The following is a 21,245-nucleotide window of genomic DNA, read 5'->3' as shown; positions in this document are numbered from 1 at the left end:
ATAGACTACTTTCACTCAGATAACTGGTAGGTGATAGACTACTTTCACTCAGATAACTGGTAGGTGATAGACTACTTTCACTCAGATAACTGGTAGGCGATAGACTACTTTCACTCAGATAACTGGTAGGCGATAGACTACTTTCACTCAGATAACTGGTAGGCGATAGACTACTTTCACTCAGATAACTGGTAGGCGATAGACTACTTTCACTCAGATAACTGGTAGGCGATAGACTACTTTCACTCAGATAACTGGTAGGCGATAGACTACTTTCACTCAGATAACTGGTAGGCGATAGACTACTTTCACTCAGATAACTGGTAGGTGATAGACTACTTTCACTCAGATAACTGGTAGGTGATAGACTACTTTCACTCAGATAACTGGTAGGTGATAGACTACTTTCACTCAGATAACTGGTAGGTGATAGACTACTTTCACTCAGATAACTGGTAGGTGATAGACTACTTTCACTCAGATAACTGGTAGGTGATAGACTACTTTCACTCAGATAACTGGTAGGTGATAGACTACTTTCACTCAGATAACTGGTAGGCGATAGACTACTTTCACTCAGATAACTGGTAGGCGATAGACTACTTTCACTCAGATAACTGGTAGGCGATAGACTACTTTCACTCAGATAACTGGTAGGCGATAGACTACTTTCACTCAGATAACTGGTAGGTGATAGACTACTTTCACTCAGATAACTGGTAGGTGATAGACTACTTTCACTCAGATAACTGGTAGGTGATAGACTACTTTCACTCAGATAACTGGTAGGTGATAGACTACTTTCACTCAGATAACTGGGTAGGTGATAGACTACTTTCACTCAGATAACTGGTAGGTGATAGACTACTTTCACTCAGATAACTGGTAGGTGATAGACTACTTTCACAGCAGATAACTGGTAGGTGATAGACTACTTTCACTCAGATAACTGGTAGGTGATAGACTACTTTCACTCAGATAACTGGTAGGTGATAGACTACTTTCACTTTTGGAGATAACTGGTAGGTGATAGACTACTTTCACTCAGATAACTGGTAGGTGATAGACTACTTTCACTCAGATAACTGGTAGGCGATAGACTACTTTCACTCAGATAACTGGTAGGCGATAGACTACTTTCACTCAGATAACTGGTAGGCGATAGACTACTTTCACTCAGATAACTGGTAGGCGAGGATAGACTACTTTCAAAGAGCTCAGATAACTGGTAGGCGATAGACTACTTTCACTCAGATAACTGGTAGGCGGAGGGACTACTTTCACTCAGATAACTGGTAGGCCCGGAGACTACTTTCACTCAGATAACTGGTAGGCGAGGGGAGACTACTTTCACTCAGATAACTGGTAGGCGATAGACTACTTTCACTCAGATAACTGGTAGGCGATAGACTACTTTCACTCAGATAACTGGTAGGCGATAGACTACTTTCACTCAGATAACTGGTAGGTGATAGACTACTTTCACTTGGAGATAACTGGGTTAGGTGATAGACTACTTGAGGTCACTCAGATAACTGGTAGGGGTGATAGACTACTTTCACTCAGATAACTGGTAGGTGATAGACTACAAGGCATCACTCAGATAACTGGTAGGTGATAGACTACTTTCAGCATGGAATTCAGATAACTGGTAGGTGATAGACTACTTTCACTGACCAGATAACTGGTAGGTGATAGACTACTTTGATCCAGATAACTGGTAGGTGATAGAGGCTACTTTCACTCAGATAACTGGTAGGTGATAGACTACTTTCACTCAGATAACTGGTAGGTGATAGACTACTTTCACTCAGATAACTGGTAGGTGATAGACTACTTTCACTCAGATAACTGGTAGGTGATAGACTACTTTCACTCAGATAACTGGTAGGTGATAGACTACTTTCACTCAGATAACTGGTAGGTGATAGACTACTTTCACTCAGATAACTGGTAGGTGATAGACTACTTTCACTCAGATAACTGGTAGGTGATAGACTACTTTCACTCAGATAACTGGTAGGTGATAGACTACTTTCACTCAGATAACTGGTAGGTGATAGACTACTTTCACTCAGATAACTGGTAGGTGATAGACTACTTTCACTCAGATAACTGGTAGGTGATAGACTACTTTCACTCAGATAACTGGTAGGTGATAGACTACTTTCACTCAGATAACTGGTAGGTGATAGACTACTTTCACTCAGATAACTGGTAGGTGATAGACTACTTTCACTCAGATAACTGGTAGGTGATAGACTACTTTCACTCAGATAACTGGTAGGTGATAGACTACTTTCACTCAGATAACTGGTAGGTGATAGACTACTTTCACTCAGATAACTGGTAGGTGATAGACTACTTTCACTCAGATAACTGGTAGGTGATAGACTACTTTCACTCAGATAACTGGTAGGTGATAGACTACTTTCACTCAGATAACTGGTAGGTGATAGACTACTTTCACTCAGATAACTGGTAGGTGATAGACTACTTTCACTCAGATAACTGGTAGGTAATAGACTACTTTCACTCAGATAACTGGTAGGTGATAGACTACTTTCACTCAGATAACTGGTAGGTGATAGACTACTTTCACTCAGATAACTGGTAGGTAATAGACTACTTTCACTCAGATAACTGGTAGGTAATAGACTACTTTCACTCAGATAACTGGTAGGTAATAGACTACTTTCACTCAGATAACTGGTAGGTAATAGACTACTTTCACTCAGATAACTGGTAGGTAATAGACTACTTTCACACATCTGGTCCATTTTTGGAAGCACCATTTGCCTTTCAATCACTTATAAAAAAAATACCATCCCAATTTTACGAAGTTTTACAATTTTACAGTATGTTCTGTTTTATAAGGTATATTAACACATCTGTGCCATTTTTAGAATAACCTTGCCCTTTGAAACTCTGTCCCTAAGCAAAAAAGTACTCTGGCTTACACAAGGTGAAAACAGAAAGGTCCAACTTCCCAGGCACACTTCGTTGTCACAAATCCCACATTGGCCGACAAAGACCTTTGTTGCTGTTGTCGTTTGTTTTGAGGCGGGATTTCTATAACTACTTCTCAAAGGGGTTCTGGGTGTTTGTCCAGTTCCGCTTCTGATCCGTGACTTTGGGAGTGTTCTTGCCAGACAGACCATTCTGACTGTCCTTGTGACTGTTTATGTTCCAGAGTGTTCTTGCCAGACAGACCATTCTGACTGTCCTTGTGACTGTTTATGTTCCAGAGTGTTCTTGCCAGACAGACCATTCTGACTGTCCTTGTGACTGTTTATGTTCCAGAGTGTTCTTGCCAGACAGACCATTCTGACTGTCCTTGTGACTGTTTATGTTCCAGAGTGTTCTTGCCAGACAGACCATTCTGACGGTCCTTGTGGCTGTTTATGTTCCAGAGTGTTCTTGCCAGACAGACCATTCTGACTGTCCTTGTGGCTGTTTATGTTCCAGAGTGTTCTTGCCAGACAGACCATTCTGACTGTCCTTGTGGCTGTTTATGTTCCAGAGTGTTCTTGCCAGACAGACCATTCTGACTGTCCTTGTGGCTGTTTATGTTCCAGAGTGTTCTTGCCAGACAGACCATTCTGACTGTCCTTGTGGCTGTTTATGTTCCAGAGTGTTCTTGCCAGACAGACCATTCTGACGGTCCTTGTGGCTGTTTATGTTCCAGAGTGTTCTTGCCAGACAGACCATTCTGACAGTCCTTGTGGCTGTTTATGTTCCAGAGTGTTCTTGCCAGACAGACCATTCTGACTGTCCTTGTGGCTGTTTATGTTCCAGAGTGTTCTTGCCAGACAGACCATTCTGACTGTCCTTGTGACTGTTTATGTTCCAGAGTGTTCTTGCCAGACAGACCATTCTGACTGTCCTTGTGACTGTTTATGTTCCAGAGTGTTCTTGTCAGACAGACCATTCTGACTGTCCTTGTGACTGTTTATGTTCCAGAGTGTTCTTGCCAGACAGACCATTCTGACGGTCCTTGTGACTGTTTATGTTCGAGTGTTCTTGCCAGACAGACCATTCTGACGGTCCTTGTGACTGTTTATGTTCAAGAGTGTTCTTGCCAGACAGACCATTCTGACGGTCCTTGTGGCTGTTTATGTTCCAGAGTGTTCTTGCCAGACAGACCATTCTGACGGTCCTTGTGACTGTTTATGTTCCAGAGTGTTCTTGCCAGACAGACCATTCTGACGGTCCTTGTGGCTGTTTATGTTCCAGAGTGTTCTTGCCAGACAGACCATTCTGACAGTTCTTGTGGCTGTTTCTGTTCTGGAGTGTTCTTGCCAGACAGACCATTCTGACGGTCCTTGTGACTGTTTATGTTCCAGAGTGTTCTTGCCAGACAGACCATTCTGACAGTCCTTGTGACTGTTTCTGTTCCGGAGGATTCTTGCCAGACAGACCATTCTGACAGCTCTTGTTTCCTTGCCCCCTGTTCTTTAAGTGTGATGATTATGACTCCCAGTAACTCCCTATAAGGGGAAGTATCTCAGCATCTTATATGTTAGAAGGGGATAGCTGATGAAAATAGTGTGTCATCGTTATGTTTCCCCGTGTCAACCCCCCTCTCTGGGTAATAACTCTGGGTGTAACCGATGCTGCCTCATTGTAGACTGAAACTTTAGCTTCGGGCATCTGAAACTCACTTCAAAACTCATTTTGTACGTTTGCCCACTGACCAAGAAATGATCAGTCTATAATTTTAATGGTTGGTTTATTTGAACAGTGAGAGACAGAATAACAACAAAAGAATCCAGAAAAACGCATGTCAAAAATGTTATAGTATTGCTTCAAATTTCTAATGTTAGTCATTACACAAATTTGTGTATCAATCAGCAGAGAGGGAAATCTTAGAGATTAAATATTTAATCATCAGTGGAAAGTATTTCACAGGTAGATTGCGTGTCTCTTTTTGCTGCTAAAGCTCTTCGTGAATACAATAATATAATGACTTCCGAATGAGAATGTGTGACCTCGGCCTCATGCATACGTAGAGCGCCTTGATGCACAAAGTAGAACAACCTCTCTCTCTCTCTGTGTGTGTGTGCACCTGGACTGCAGTTAATGCATGTCAAGTAGCGTCACCACCTTCCAACCCAGCCGTTCACTTCAATCTATGTAGACATCTGATCTTAGTCCTTATGTTCTGTCTGCTAGAGCAGAAGGAGAACCAGGGGCAAGGGCCAGGCCTCTGACCCTCTTCAAGCCCCAGATGGTGGACTCTCCCTGGGGAGAGAACCTACACATGCTGGGGTCACCAATTGCGCAACCAGGGAAAACCTCTTTCTCTTTCCATCCCAGTGTTTAGCGTGACAATAACCATATGAGTTGACAAGACTGGAGCCCGGGCCAGTATTTTCTCCCTAGTGCTGACAGAGTTATAACCTTCACATCAATCAAAACAACGTTCACCCCAGCAGCTGTTTGAGACTCCTAATAACTGGCAGCTGAGGACCTATCAGAGACCTCATGAATAAAATAGCATGTCTCCTCCTCCTAGTGACGCAATATAACGTATCATCTTCAATGTAATAGACGTATACTCTTTTAAGACTTCTATAGCGTCAGCTTGACTCGGGAGAGTAGATTCTGTGAGCGAGATTTTATGGAGATTGAAGAAGCCATGTGTGCTAGCGGGTGCCTGGAGAGAGCAGAACTTGTCACGGGAGATCTTCATCGTGAAAGTGACATGTGCTTTTTTTAACACTGTGTTTTCCCCGCTCCGTGCGAGCCGCTAAAGTTCTTACAGTGGGCTAATTAAGGGCTGTAAACTTTTATAGCGTTATTGCTGTTGTTAGTCCATTAGAAGTTGACAAGTAGTTGCAGACAGAGGAGAGGGAGAGTTGGGTGGCTTGTCTGGTGAGGGTGACAAGGGTGTCGGGACTATTCTCCTTCGTAGGGGGTTGGGTGGTCTCATCCGGTGAGGGTGACAAGAGTGTCGGGACTATTCTCCTTCGTAGGGGGTTGGGTGGTCTCATCCGGTGAGGGTGACAAGAGTGTGTCGGGACTATTCTCCTTCGTAGGGGGTTGGGTGGTCTCATCCGGTGAGGGTGACAAGAGTGTGTCGGGACTCTTCTCCTTCGTAGGGGGTTGGGTGGCTCGTCTGGTGAGGGTGACAAGAGTGTGTCGGGACTCTTCTCCTTCGTAGGGGGTTGGGTGGTCTCATCCGGTGAGGCTGACAAGAGTGTGTCGGGACTATTCTCCTTCGTAGGGGGTTGGGTGGTCTCATCCAGTGAGGGTGACAAGAGTGTGTCGGGACTATTCTCCTTTGTAGGGGTTTGGGTGGTCTCATCCGGTGAGGGTGACAAGAGTGTGTCGGGACTCTTCTCCTTCGTAGGGGGTTGGGTGGCTCGTCTGGTGAGGGTGACAAGAGTGTGTCGGGACTCTTCTCCTTCGTAGGGGGTTGGGTGGCTCGTCTGGTGAGGGTGACAAGAGTCTTCTCCTTCGTAGGGGGTTGGGTGGCGGGTGAGGGTGACAAGAGTGTGTCGGGACTCTTCTCCTTCGTAGGGGTTGGGTGGCTCATGCCTGGTGAGGGTGACAAGAGTGTGTCGGGACTCTTCTCCTTCGTAGGGGGTTCTCCAAGAGTGTGTCGGGACTCTTCTCCTTCGTAGGGGGTTGGGTGGCTGCCTGGTGAGGGTGACAAGAGTGTGTCGGGACTGGCTCCTTCGTCCTGGTGAGGGTGACAAGAGTGTCGGGACTATTCTCCTTCGTAGGGGGTTGGGTGGTCTCATCCGGTGAGGGTGACAAGAGTGTGTCGGGACTCTTCTCCTTCGTAGGGGGTTGGGTGGCTCGTCTGGTGAGGGTGACAAGAGTGTGTCGGGACTCTTCTCCTTCGTAGGGGGTTGGGTGGCTCGTCTGGTGAGGGTGACAAGAGTGTGTCGGAACTCTTCTCCTTCGTAGGGGGTTGGGTGGCTCGTCTGGTGAGGGTGACAAGAGTGTCGGGACTATTCTCCTTCGTAGGGGGTTGGGTGGTCTCTTCCGGTGAGGGTGACACGGGTGTCGGGAATATTCTCCTTCTTAGGGGGTTGGGTGGTCTCATCCGGTGAGGGTGACACGGGTGTCAGGACTATTCTCCTTCGTAGGGGGTTGGGTGGTCTCATCCGGTGAGGGTGACACGGGTGTCGGGACTATTCTCCTTCGTAGGGGGTTGGGTGGTCTCATCCGGTGAGGGTGACAAGAGTGTGTCAGGACTATTCTCCTTCGTAGGGGTTGGGTGGTCTCATCCGGTGAGGGTGACAAGAGTGTGTCGGGACTCTTCTCCTTCGTAGGGGGTTGGGTGGTCTCATCCGGTGAGGGTGACAAGAGTGTCGGGACTATTCTCCTTCGTAGGGGGTTGGGTGGTCTCATCCGGTGAGGGTGACAAGAGTGTCGGGACTCTTCTCCTTCGTAGGGGGTTGGGTGGTCTCATCCGGTGAGGGTGACAAGAGTGTCGGGACTCTTCTCCTTCGTAGGGGGTTGGGTGGTCTCATCCGGTGAGGGTGACAAGAGTGTGTCGGGACTCTTCTCCTTCGTAGGGGGTTGGGTGGTCTCATCCGGTGAGGGTGACAAGAGTGTCGGGACTCTTCTCCTTCGTAGGGCTCTGGAATTGGAGCCATTCCAACATCTGTGAGCAGCGGAGAGAGAGAGAGAAGAAGAAGAAGAGAAAGAGAGAAGAAGAAAAGAGAGAGAGAGAGGGCAGGGTCTTTATTATACTGTTACCTCAGTGTGATGTCAAGGTTTTTATTGACTTTCCCTAATTAAGGTTGCAGACAGTGGAATGGTAAAAAGAAAAACACTCAGATGTAATTTTAATGACCCTCCCAATACTAACTAAACTGTTGTTCAGTAGCTGTATCCGTTTTAACGCCATCCCAATAGCGTAGACGTCTGTGGTAGATATTTGGTTTGTAAAACACTAGGAATATTGATATACACAAACCATTGTAAAGACCTTCCCAATAGCAGGCCTAACTGTTGCTCAGTAGCAGAACTTCAGCGTCAGTTTGTACCCAACTCAGATCCGGCACGGTCCCTCTGGCTATCGAGACGGTCGTGCCGGGAGAGTGTGATCCTCGGGAAATCAGAAATCAAAATAATTTTAAAAACATTTTTATATCCCTCTGTTTGACGAGACACGTTTTCTGTTGTTGTAACATTGTTGGTGATATAACCCAGTATTCTGTTTACAGGACGAGCAGAGGCTTGAATTCTGTTCCAGACAGGGTGTTTGAGATTGCTCAGTTTGTTCACAATGCCTGGAGGAGAAGGAGAAACGTACTGTTCGTGTAGTGTGGCTAGATGATGACTGTACTGGCCACGACTATTGCAAGCGCAGGAAATGTTACTCTGTTTTGTACTGTCTTGTAAGCCCATGTGGGCTGGACAACGGGGGGCGAATGACACTTAAACAAATCATACATAAAATCAAATCTAGGCCTGTTCTTCATTTTTTTCCAAAGACATTGTGCTCCACTGGCAAACATTTGGTTGTGCTAGGAATGCACTTTGTTAATGACCAAGGTAATTACATGTCCAGAGCAACTTACAGTGCAAACATTTCCATACTGTTTGCCCATGGGTATTGAACCCACAACCCTAGCGTTGCAAGCACCATGCTCGACCAACTCAGCCACACGGGACCATTGTATTGCCACTTGTTTGGCGCTGCTTTAAGCGAAGCACTTGGCTTGGCTTCTCAGGCCTGAATCAGGGGATGATGGACGGGACAGTAGCAACAAAAGGGCCTCAGACAGACAGCACAGTAGCTGGCTGTCTTTGATCTCTTTGCTGAGTCTTTGTCAGGTGTCCAACACAAATGAATAGAGAGTCAAATAAAAGACTTCATCAAAGACCTGAAGCTACTTACTGTCCAGGTTCCTTGTTCCTGAACCATGGGCCAGGGGTATTTCAAAAGCATTGTAACTAGGGCCAGGGGTATTTCAAAAGCATTGTAACTAGGGCCAGGGGTATTTCAAAAGCATTGTAACTAGGGCCAGGACTCTTTCTAGAACATTGTAACTAGGGCCAGGAGTATTTCTAAAGCATTGTAACTTGAGCCAGGGGTATTTCAAAAGCATTGTAACTAGGGCCAGGAGTATTTCTAAAGCGTTGTAACTAGGGCCAGGACTCTTTCTGGAGCTTCGTAACTAGGGCCAAGAGTATTTCTAGAGATTTGTAACCAGGGCCAGGAGTCTTTCTGTCCAACCCTCTTCCTGGAGATCTACCGTCCTGTAGGTTCAGTCCAACCCTAATTTTGCGTATCTGATTCAACTAGTTAAGGTCTTCTTGGGCAGCTAATTAGTAGAATCAGGTGTGTTAAATTAGGGTTGGACTGAAAACCCACAGGACGGTAGATCTCCAGGAAGAGGGTTGGACAGCCCTGTTCTAGAGCAGGCGTATTTCCTGACCAACAGATCTGACCAGCTGTGCGTATTTTGTGTGTTATCGAACTTGATCCTCTTACCCAACCCACATGTGTGCACAAACAAGGCCCAGGAAACCACCTCCCCAGCCCCTCAGCTGCACCATTCCTTACCCACCTGTCACACTTGCTACCCCCATTTGTGTCCCCTGGCACGCACCGGCCTCGCTCACATCTGTTCCACATGCCTTGATAGTTTAGGCCTGTTTAAATAAGAGCGCTAGCAGACAACAGTAATATTTTTAGCTGCGCAGGGGGACAAACAAACAAATTCACAAAGCCTTTCTGACTGGCTTTCTGACTGGCTTTCTGACTGTCTTTCTGAGCTAGCAGGAGCTCAACATTAGAGACAGTGGAAATCCATTGCAGCTTAGTGTTGAGCTATTTGCTTCCTGCCTCTTCAGCAGTCATATTTTCATCCGCATTGTCTTGTCTCAAGAGCTTTAAAGTGGCTTAGCCTAGCTAGTTGACACGGTTGTTTGAATATTTTTTAAATTTTTTTTGGAGAAGAAGAAACATTTTTGGTTGTCCTTTTTTCCTTTTTAGTTCAAAGGCATGTGGGGCAGTAACAAATATAAAATATGTGTCTTAACAAAAATATGAATATAGAAAAGTTCCTTTGAACACTGAACTATTTTGGCAATGACTTATTTAGATGGGGGACGTGTATCGTTTTTATTAATGGTGTGTGTGTGATCTGAATGTCAAAGGGCAGCTGTCTTGGGTGTGTTGGCAGAAGCACATCCCTCGCCCGTTCAACTCCACCACTACTCACTGGTGTGTTGGCAGAAGCACATCCCTCGACCCGTTCAACTCCACCACTACTCACTGTCATGCCTTGCTGTGATTACAGTTGGACCCCATCAGCTGCTTCACACTCACACGGTCCCCTACACACATGCCTACCACCCAAACATGCTCAAACATGCATGGACACACCCACCCACCCACTGCCCACACACATTCTCCCGTTATGTTGTCACTGGTCACCCGGTTCACAGTCAGATGGTCACAACGGGCAGTGACAGAAGCTTTCTTACTCCTCCTCTTGTTTACCGCACCTGTTCCTCCCGTCTAGAATGTTACAATATGCGCTGAAACCCTTTCAGTAGCCACACGTCAGATGGTTCCAAACTGAGATGCTACAGGCTCCTCTCTTCTCCTCCACTGGTGCCCATGGCCGGCGGCTGGCTCCCTCAGAGGCTTCACAGAGAGCAGGCTCTGCTCAGCGGGCAGCGGCGATTCATCCTCTGTACCACACACACACACACACACACACTAAACCAGAGCTCTAATTAGAAGCCTAATTAGGGGGAAATGGGATGCCAGGGAGAAAAAAGAGGGGAGGGGGGATGGAGGGGAGGGAGGGGTTGGCCGATGCATCAGATTGGCAGTGAAAGCTCAAAAATAGCCCATGACCTCGTCGTCATCTGCTCATCTGTCACCGGCTTCCACAGGCCCATGTGGGGGGGTGGTGGTGGGGGGTGTCATCCAAGAGCTCCAGTGGGTCCTCGTCCTCCCTCACCAGGCCGAGGGGCGTTTTACATGCCTCACCACAACAGACACACCACCACCATGACCCCCTGGGTGCCCACTAGGACCACCACTGCCTTCCAACACTTGTCCCCTCCTCCACACTGCCATCGGTCAGCAATTCCAGACCCCTCGCTCTCGATTTAGCCCATTCTCTCTCTCTCTCTGTCTCTCTCTCTCTCTGTCTGTTTGTCTCTCTCTCTGTCTCTCTCTCTCCAGTGTGACAGAAGCTCTGTCATAATGTTGTCATTATTAACATGGTAGTGAATGGACTCCTCAGGCTCCTACTCTACCAATAGGATCATCATGAAGGACTCCCAATGAAGGAATACACTGCTGGAATCACTGGCCACGTTAATAATGTTTACATACTGCTTTACTCATCTCATATGTATATACTGTATTTAGTCAATGCCACTCTGACATTGCTCATCCTAATATTTATATATTTCTTAATTCCATTCTTTTACTTTTATATTTGTGTGTATTGTTTGCGAATTGTTAGATACGACTGCTCTGTCGGAGCTAGGAACACAAGCATTTCGCTACACCCCCAATAACATCTGCTAAATATGTGTATGGGACCAATACAATTTGATTCGATTTGATTTGACCTCCTGCAGATACAAGCACATGAAATTCAAGCAAGGAACAAGACCTGTGAGGCGTTGTTATTCAGTCTTATGCCAGACGCCATCAAGCACCCCTGGGCTAGGTGGTAATTTACTGATAAGATGGGATAAGCCTAAGATGGGATAAGGGAGCCTAAGCTGGGATAAGGGAGCCTAAGCTGGGATAAGGGAGCCTAAGCTGGGATAAGGGAGACTAAGCTGGGATAAGGGAGCCTAAACTGGGATAAGGGAGCCTAAGCTGGGATAAGGGAGCCTAAGCTGGGATAAGGGAGCCTAAACTGGGATAAGGGAGACTAAGCTGGGATAAGGGAGCTGGCATAAGGGAGACTACTAAAGGGAGACTAAGCTGGGATAAGGGAGACTGGGAAGCTGGGATAAGGGAGCATAAAGGGAGACTAAGCTGGGATAAGGGAGAGCCTAAGCTGGGATAAGGGGAGAGCTGGGATAAGGAGACTAAGCTGGGATAAGGGAGACTAAGCTGGGATAAGGGAGCCTAAGCTGGGATAAGGGAGCCTAAGCTGGGATAAGGGAGCCTGGGATAGGGAGACTGGGGATAAGGGAGACCTGGGATAAGGGAGCTGGGGATAAGGGAGAGCCTAAACTGGGATAAGGACTAAGCTGGGAGGGAGACCTAAGCTGGGATAAGGGAGAGACTGGGATAAGGAGCCTAAGCTGGGATAAGGGAGCCTGGGATAAGGGAGGGATAAGGGAGCCTAAGCTGGGATAAGGGAGCCTAAGCTGGGATAAGGGAGACTAAGCTGGGATAAGGGAGACTAAGCTGGGATAAGGGAGACTAAGCTGGGATAAGGGAGACTAAGCTGGGATAAGGGAGCCTAAGCTGGGATAAGGGAGCCTAAGCTGGGATAAGGGAGACTAAGCTGGGATAAGGGAGACTAAGCTGGGATAAGGGAGACTAAGCTGGGATAAGGGAGACTAAGCTGGGATAAGGGAGACTAAGCTGGGATAAGGGAGACTAAGCTGGGATAAGGGAGACTAAGCTGGTGTTGTCTTTGTTTAGCACATTGGCGTTACATTTTTAACAGGACAAATGAGGGTGTATTGAGTGAATGAAGGTAGGGAGGATTGACATTACATCAGATCTCAGCAACAGGAGGGCCGCCCAGGACTGTCCGCGAAAGATGTGCTAATATAGGAAAGACACCATAGTGTTGCTTCATGAAAGACATGATTGGACCAGAACACACACATGTGGTTACATGGAAATGTACTGTGTTGGAATTAATGGCTTGACTAGACTGACTCATTAGGACTTAGGAAAGCTCTGGCAGGGGTGAGTGTGGTTGTGTAAGGCACTGCCAACATGGGTAGCACTAGAGTCGAGGTCATTGGAGAGGCCTTTGACACACACACACACACACACACACCACCAGCATCTTCTTGACCACATGTAAATTACACTTCCAAACCCCAACCAAAGCAACTCAACCAAAACGACAATCCCATATCCCACTGAAAGAGGAAGACATGGGAGTTCTCCTCTCCTCTTCACCATTGTCAGTCTCTGTTTATATCCACCTCCTTCTGTGGTGATTCCTCCATCACTCCATTCCCCATCTCCTCTCCTGTGGTGATTCCTCCATCACTCCATTCCCATCACTCTCCTCTCCTGTGGTGATTCCTCCATCACTCCATTCCCCTCCTCCTGTGGTGATTCTCCTGTGGTGATTCCTCCATCACTCCATTCCCTCTCCTCTCCTGTGGTGATTCCTCCATCACTCCATTCCCCTCTCCTCTCCTGTGGTGATTCCTCCATCACTCCATTCCCCTCTCCTCTCCTGTGGTGATTCCTCCATCACTCCATTCCCCTCTCCTCTCCTGTGGTGATTCCTCCATCACTCCATTCCCCTCTCCTCTCCTGTGGTGATTCCTCCATCACTTCCATTCCCCATCTCCATCCCCTCTCCTCTCCTGTGGTGATTCCTCCATCACTCCATTCCTCCATCACTCCATTCCCCTCTCCTCTCCTGTGGTGATTCCTCCATCACTCCATTCCCCTCTCTCCTGTGGTGATTCCTCCTGTGGTGATTCCTCCATCACTCCATTCCCCTCTCCTCTCCTGTGGTGATTCCTCCATCACCATTCCATTCCCCATCACCCTCTCCCCTGTGGTGATTCCTCCATCACTCCATTCCCCATCTCCTCTCCTGTGGTGATTCCTCCATCACCCCTCCATTCCCCATCTCCCTCTCTCCTGTGGTGATTCCTCCATCACTCCATTCCCTCTCCTCTCCTGTGGTGATTCCTCCATCACTCCATTCCCCATCTCCTCTCCTGTGGTGATTCCTCCATCACTCCATTCCCCTCTCCTCTCCTGTGGTGATTCCTCCAACACTCCATTCCCCTCTCCTCTCCTGTGGTGATTCCTCCATCACTCCATTCCCCTCTCCTCTCCTGTGGTGATTCCTCCATCACTCCCCTCTCCTCTCCTGTGGTGATTCCTCCATCACTCCCCCCTCTCCTCTCCTGTGGTGATTCCTCCATCACTCCATTCCCCTCTCCTCTCCTGTGGTGATTCCTCCATCACTCCATTCCCCTCTCCTCTCCTGTGGTGATTCCTCCATCACTCCATTCCCCTCCTCTCCTGTGGTGATTCTCCTGTGGTCGGTATAGTTCCAGAAGATAAAGGGGTGAAATGGAAAGTGTCAGTCAAAACCGACGCTTTACGTCCTCGACAATTTCCGGGCGTTCTGATTGGGTGGTTATACTAATCTCAACTCTACTCAGGTATATTACCTCACCGTGTGTGTGTGTGTGTGTGTGTGTGTGTGTGTGTGTGTGTGTGTGTGTGTGTGTGTGTGTGTGTGTGTGTGTGTGTGTGTGTGTGGCACTCTGAGGTAACCACACACACACACACACACACACACACACACACACACACACACACACACACACACACACACACACACACACACACACACACACACATTAACACACACACATTAACACACACACACACACACACACACACACACACACACACACACACACACACACACACACACACACACACACACACACACACACACACACTGCATCTCAAATCCACTCTCTATCTCTCTCTCATAGGGCCAATTACTTAGGCTAAAACAAAGGAGACTGGGGCTCTAATGCATCACCGTGCATATTGAGTATGCATTACACATTTGTTTGGCCTCACTATCATCCCACACACACACATAAACACTAGACTAGCGCCTCCTACCGCCGGTGAGGAGGCGTCAATGAGGCCCTCCTTCACCCGCCTACAGGTCTATATTACAATGTGTGGAATGGATAGTCTATTGACATGTGTGTGTCCCAGGCGGATGCAAATGTGTATAGAGTTATCACACAGGCATGACAAGTATTAGGTTGTGGATACCACAGTGTGAACAGCATGTGGAGCTTCCTTTGCAACTGGCTATCCGTCTGAATGCTACCTAGACGGATACCACAACACACAAACAATGAAAACTCATTACTCCGAATCCGCAGGTGTTTCTGACAAGCAAAATCACTTGCGCCTCCAGTCCCCCTTCGATTACGAGCGGCAATGTTTGAGCCAATGTTTACTGACTGGAAATGAACAGAGGAGGAAAACAATGAGTCATTCTAGCATTGTCAATCTCACAGGGGGAATAAACATCTGCTTGACAAACCGGGTTCACATTATGGATTAAACGCTACCCAGAGCTGGGTTCAAATACTATTTGAAATCCTTTCAAATACTTCATCTGTGCTTGATTGAGCTTGCCTGGCTCAATGGACCAATAGAATAGATCCAAAACCACCAACACCGCCCATCTGGCGCTCCAGTCAGGCTAGAGCAAACGCTCAAAGCATCGGAAAGATTTTGACTGGTATTTAAACCCAAGTGGGATGCTATCACCACTTGATTATATAATATTGTCACTCGGCAGTACAGCAGTGTCCTGTCAGTACTGTATGTCCTATGCGTGTATATGGGCTTGACCGGAGAAGAAATGAAAGACACTTCCTTATATTCAACTATGTCCAACCCACAGGACATTGCTTGTACAGACAGGACACCGGTGTATAGTGCCTACCGAATGATAAGAAGAAATAAAAATTAAACTGTGACTGTTTACTACAATCTACACTCATAGCAGGTCATTTTTACAATTTCCCTTTAATGTCTCATCAGCAGAAATGAAAGCCTTGATTAGTTGCTGTGAGTGAGACTTGGATAGGGTCTGGCACATAATGCATTGTCTCTGTAGTCAGAAAACAGTCAGACTTTCTAGTGTGTGCTCCTCAATGTATAACAGTTGTCATGGTGATTTCCTTATGATGTGGATGTCTTCAGTAGTGTGTTGTGTTGTTGCCTTTGTGAGGCTAATTGGAGGACATTCCGTCAACAGAAGAACAGTCAGAAAGAAAGACAGAGAGAGACAGAAGAATGGAGAGAGAGAGAAACAGAGAGAGACAGAAGAATGGAGAGAGAGAGAGAGAGAGAGAGAGAGAGAGAGAGAGAGAGAGAGAGAGAGAGAGAGAGAAAGAGAGAGAAACAGAAAGAGGAGAGAGAAACAGAGGAGAAGAACGGGAGAGAAACGGGAGAAACGGGAGAGAGAAACGGGAGAAACGGGAGAGAGAAACGGGAGAAACCAGGGGAGAAACTGGGGTCTTGGCTGAGAGAGAAACGAGGCAGAAACGGGCCTTGAGAGAATCCACAGGAGAAACGACTCAAATGGGTCAGAAACAGGAGAAAGAGAATCATTTTCTGGAGAAAGCTGTTTAAAGGCACAGTCATGTTAGAAAACATCTGGGGAGAAATAAGAGAAATAATCTGAAAACAATAGGGAAAACATACTTATGATGAGAGATGTCCTAGAGAAAACTATAGTTTGTTAACAAGAAATTTGTGGAGAGAAACCTAAGGTAGAGAGTATACAGAGTACTGAGAGAAAATTACTTAGGTTTAAAATAAGAACTGAGAGGCAGAGAGAGAGAGAGAGGGCTTTCTAGAGAAAAACAGAGAAAACAGAGAAAATAGAGAGAAACAGAGAAAATAGAGAGAAACATAGAAAGAAACTGAGAGAGAAACAGAGGAGACAGAACAAGCCCTGCAATGCCAAGAGCTGAGCGGTATGATGGCTGGGTGGCCCATGGTATTTATACTTGGGTACTATTGTTTGTACAGATGAACGTGGTACCTTCAGGCATTTGGAAATTGCTCACAAGGATGAACCAGACTTGTGGATGTCTACAATTTATGTTCTGAGGTCTTGGCTGATTTCTTTTGGTTTTCCCATGTCAAGCAAAGAGGCACTGAGTTTGAAGGTAGGCCTTGAAATGCATCCACAGGTACACCTCCAATTGACTCAAATGAGGTCAATTATCCTATCAGAAGCTTCTAAAGCCATGACATCATTTTCTGGAATTTTCCAAGCTGTTTAAAGGCACAGTCATGTTAGTGTATGTAAACATCTGACCCACTGGAATTGTGATACAGTGAATTATAAGTGAAATAATCTGTCTACAAACAATAGTTGGAAAACATACTTATGTCATGTACAAAGTAGATGTCCTATCTGACCTGCCAAAACTATAGTTTGTTAACAAGAAATTTGTGGAGTTTTGATGACTCCAACCTAAGTGTATGTAAACTTCGGACTTCAACTGTATACAGAGTACTGCACACACTACAATTACTTAGGTTTAAAAATAAGCTCAACTGGACAACTTAATGAGGCAGTGAATGAGCTGAGAGAGAAAGCACGCAGGGCTTTCTACGCCATTAAAAAACAAATTCAAATTGAAATACCTATTAAAAGTCCAGAGGAAAACTACAAACAATTCATGCAGGGCAGAATTAGGCCAATATCCACTAATAATAAAAACTAAAAAAAGAGCAATTAAGTTTTGGAAACTAAAATACAGTGACCCCCTCTCATATCACTATCAAGCCCTGCAATGCCAAGAGCTGAGCAAAGAAAATAGTCCCCTGATCCACCTGTTCTACTAACGCACTGAAGCCTCAGGACCAGAACATCCAATTAATTAGAATAAAACTAATTACAACACAATCAAAACAAAACTATATTGCTTATTGGGAAACACAAAGCACAAAGTCAAAAATCCAAAACAATTAGAGAGTGTCAGTTCCCCAAATTTGAAACCCTTATTCAAGGTTTCAAAGACCTCTCTGATGAGAATAGGCTACCTGTCCTGATGGGGGAGGACGCAGAGAGCTGTGGGTTGGCAGCGCACTACATTGCTGCCTGCCATAAGATGAGGGACAGTGTCTGCCAGACCAATCAACCTGCACATGTCCTCTACTGTATGCTTATTGTTATTGTTGAATGTATGGTTATTTTGACCCAGGTTATTGTTGTTACAGTTGTCCCGAGAAACACAACTTTGATTCTTTTTATCTTAATATTGTAAATATCCAAATTAAGAGAGGGAGAGAGAAACAGAGAGAGAGAGAGAAACAGAGGAGAGAGAACAGAGGAAACAGAGAGAGAGAAACAGAGAGAACAGAGGGAGAGAGAGAAACAGAGGGAGAGAGAGAAACAGAGGGAGAGAAACAGAGGGAGAGAGAGAAACAGAGGGAGAGAGAGAAAACAGAGAGAGAGAGAGAGAGGGAGAGAGAAGAAGCAGAGGGAGAGAGAGAGAAACAGAGGGAGAGAGAGAAGAGGGAGGGAGAGAGAGAGAGAGGGAGAGAGAGAAACAGAGGAGAGGAGAGAGGGAGAGAGGGACAGAGGGAGAACAGGGAGAGAGAGAAACAGAGGGAGAGAGAGAAGCAGAGGGAGAGAGAGAAGCAGAGGGAGAGAGAGAGAGAGGAGAGAGAGAAAACAGAGGGAGAGAGAGAGAAAACAGAGGGAGAGAGAAACAGAGAAGACAGAGGGAGAGAGAGAAACAGAGGGAGAGAGAGAGAAGAGAGAAACAGAGGGAGAGAGAGAAACAGAGAGAAGAAACAGAGGAGAGAAACAGAGAGAAAGAAACAGAGGGAGAGAGAGAAACAGAAACAGAGGGAGAGAGAGAAACAGAGAGAGAAACAGAGGGAGAAACAGAGGGAGAGAGAGAGAAACAGAGGGAGAGAGAGAGAGGGAGAGAGAGAAACAGAGGGAGAGAGAGAGAGAAACAGAGGGAGAGAGAGAAACAGAGGGAGAGAGAGAAACAGAGGGAGAGAGAGAGAAGCAGAGGGAGAGAGAGAGAAGCAGAGGGAGAGAGAGAAAAGAGAGGGAGAGGAGAAACAGAGAGAGAGAGAGAGAAAACAGAGAGGAGAGAACAGAAGAGAGAGAAACAGAAAAGGGAGAGAGAGAAGCAGAGAGAGAAGAGAAACAGAGAAGCAGAGGGAGAGAGAAGCAGAGGAAGAGAGAGAAGCAGAGGGAAAGAGAGAAGAGGGAGAGAAACAGAGGGAGAGAGAGAGAGAAACAGAGAGAAAGAGAAAAAGAGAAAAACAGACAGAAACAGAGGGAGAATGTAGGAGAAGGGGAAAGGTAGCTGAAGAGGGAGTGAGAGAAAGAAGGAAGGAAGTGTACATTGCCTAACGAGAGAAAGAAGGTAAGCGAGGGTGGGTGTGTGTGTGTGTGTTTGAGAGAGAGAGGAGGGGTGGGGATGAGAAACACAGAACCCCCTGGAGCACTCTCCACATCTGTGTCCATCTCTCACTAACAACACACACAAACACACACAAACACACACAAACACACACACACACAAACACTCGCAAAAAACCCACTCAGACCCACTCAGACTTCAGCACTTGCGAAAGCTGCTTCCCTCACTCATAACACATGGGATTAGCCTAAATGACAAATAACCTCGTTTAAATGACATCAAATGATTGATTATCACTCCACATTCTCAGGATTGAACAATAAACCACCGTGAACATTTATTTGACATATTTGCTACATTATATCTCCATCATAATGATATACGGTCATTTTATTAGCCTTCATAACCACGTGAATAAACCCGGCTAAACTTGGCTAAGCCAAAGCACTTCCAAAGCACAGCTCTATACAGTACAATGCGCTGTAAACCCATTTACATTATAGTTAATCAGATTGAGCCGTTTCAACTCTAGCTTTGTGGACATATTTGAGGAATATTGTTGGGCTGTGTGTGTGCGTGTCTGTGTGTGTGCATGCGTGCGCGTGTGTGTATACACGTTGCTGTCCGTTCATGCATGTTTGTTATAAATCAGGTTTATGGCTGACAGTATTGGGATTTAGGCTAAGAGCTGTGTGAATGTACTGTAGCTTATGAATGGGCCTATTCATTCATACTGTACAGCCCTTAACTAAAGCTATTGCATCGCAAAGTAATTTGGTATAAGGACACAATGTATGATTGTCATCACTCAAGTGTGGTTACGATGGGGGGTCTAGATGACAGCTGATAGCAAGTGTGTGTGTGTGTGTGTGTGTGTGTGTGTGTGTGTGTGTGTGTGTGTGTGTGTGTGTGTGTGTGTGTGTGTGTGTGTGTGTGTGTGTGTGTGTGTGTGTGTGTGTGTGTGTGTGTGTGTGTGTGTGTGTTTATGAATACTGGGAATCAGATCCCTGGAGAGCAGACGGCGTTCCTTTGATCATGTTGCTTAGTACTGTACGTCTGAGTTTGGCTCTTCCCAGCAAGCACATAACGTTCTGAGAACCATATGCTTCTTAGAGAATGGTTGTCCTATGGTTATATTGCATCCAGCCTTCCCCCAACTTTACGGGAATATGCAGGATAGTTGTTCGGCTCTGGAACATTCTCAGAACATTTAAGAAATTTGAGCAAAAATCATTATTTTCTTGGTATTTCATTACTTTAACAGAATGTCTCCTGAAAGTTCAAACATGGTTGCATTTAATTTCATGTTTGATAATGTTCTAGAAACGTTTCCTCGTGGTTCTATTTAAAGTCATGTTCTCAAATTCATCGTTCTTCTGTGGCAATTTCAGTACTTCCGCCAGTGGAGGCTCCTCAGCGAAGGAAGGAGTGGACCATACTCCTCAGTGAATTTCTTTTTTCTTTTTAAGTAAAATATTTTTTAAATAAAACTATACTAAATATGTTCACATGTCACCAAACACTGTTTTACAATGAAGGTCTACAGTAGCCTCAAAAGCACTCTGTAGTGTAGCACCATGGTGTAACCGGAGGACAGCTAGTTTCCGTCTTCAATACAAAACCTAGGAGGCTCATGGTTCTCACCCCCTTTCCATAGACTTACACAGTAATTATGACAACATATGGAGAACATCCTCCAACCTGTCAGAGCTCATACAATATAAACTGACATGTAGTCTACCCAATCAAAGGATCAGAGAATGGATCTAGTACTGAAAGCTACAGCTAGATAGCACTACAGTGCATATAATTTGGTGAGCAGTTGACTCAAAGAGAGAGAAAGAAAATAGTTGAGTAGTTTTGAAGAAATTAATTACTTTAAAAATGAAGGAGAAGCAAAAGAGAGAGAGAGAGAGAGCTATATTTCGTTGTCTTTTACTTTCAGTTACGCAGCGAATGCAGCTAGCTAGTTTAGCCTACTCAAACCCCCGGCTCAAAAAGAGAAAGATGCTATGTTAGCTAGCTGGATATGGCTATCCATGCTGGTTTTATACATGTATTGCCACCGGTGCCCGCCGGTGTAACTGCTAAACTGCTTGCTGACTGTACACTGTACTGCATGATTGTAGCGGAAT

At 45.8% G+C, this 21,245-nt stretch overlaps 1 protein-coding gene and 1 long non-coding RNA gene across 8 annotated transcripts in view; both read left to right on the top strand.

Annotated features, from left to right (window-relative positions):
- LOC118364808 (potassium voltage-gated channel subfamily KQT member 5-like) overlaps positions 1-21,245 on the top strand; it is a 168,401-nt gene that overhangs the window by 24,692 nt on the left and 122,464 nt on the right. The window lies entirely within an intron of this gene.
- Positions 87-1,457, top strand: LOC127919538 (uncharacterized). 2 transcript variants are annotated; one of them, XR_008103258.1, is made up of 3 exons: positions 87-327; positions 559-690; positions 1,370-1,457. It is a non-coding gene; the product is annotated as an uncharacterized LOC127919538 (long non-coding RNA). The 2 variants fall into 2 exon arrangements; XR_008103259.1 differs by lacking the exon at positions 1,370-1,457 and adding an exon at positions 1,093-1,180.

The sequence above is a fragment of the Oncorhynchus keta genome, unplaced genomic scaffold (genome assembly GCF_023373465.1).
Source record: "Oncorhynchus keta strain PuntledgeMale-10-30-2019 unplaced genomic scaffold, Oket_V2 Un_contig_1690_pilon_pilon, whole genome shotgun sequence".
Lineage (NCBI taxonomy): Eukaryota > Metazoa > Chordata > Actinopteri > Salmoniformes > Salmonidae > Oncorhynchus > Oncorhynchus keta.
The sequence above is the reverse complement of the archived record's forward strand: the minus strand, read 5'-3'. Positions and strand labels throughout refer to the sequence as shown.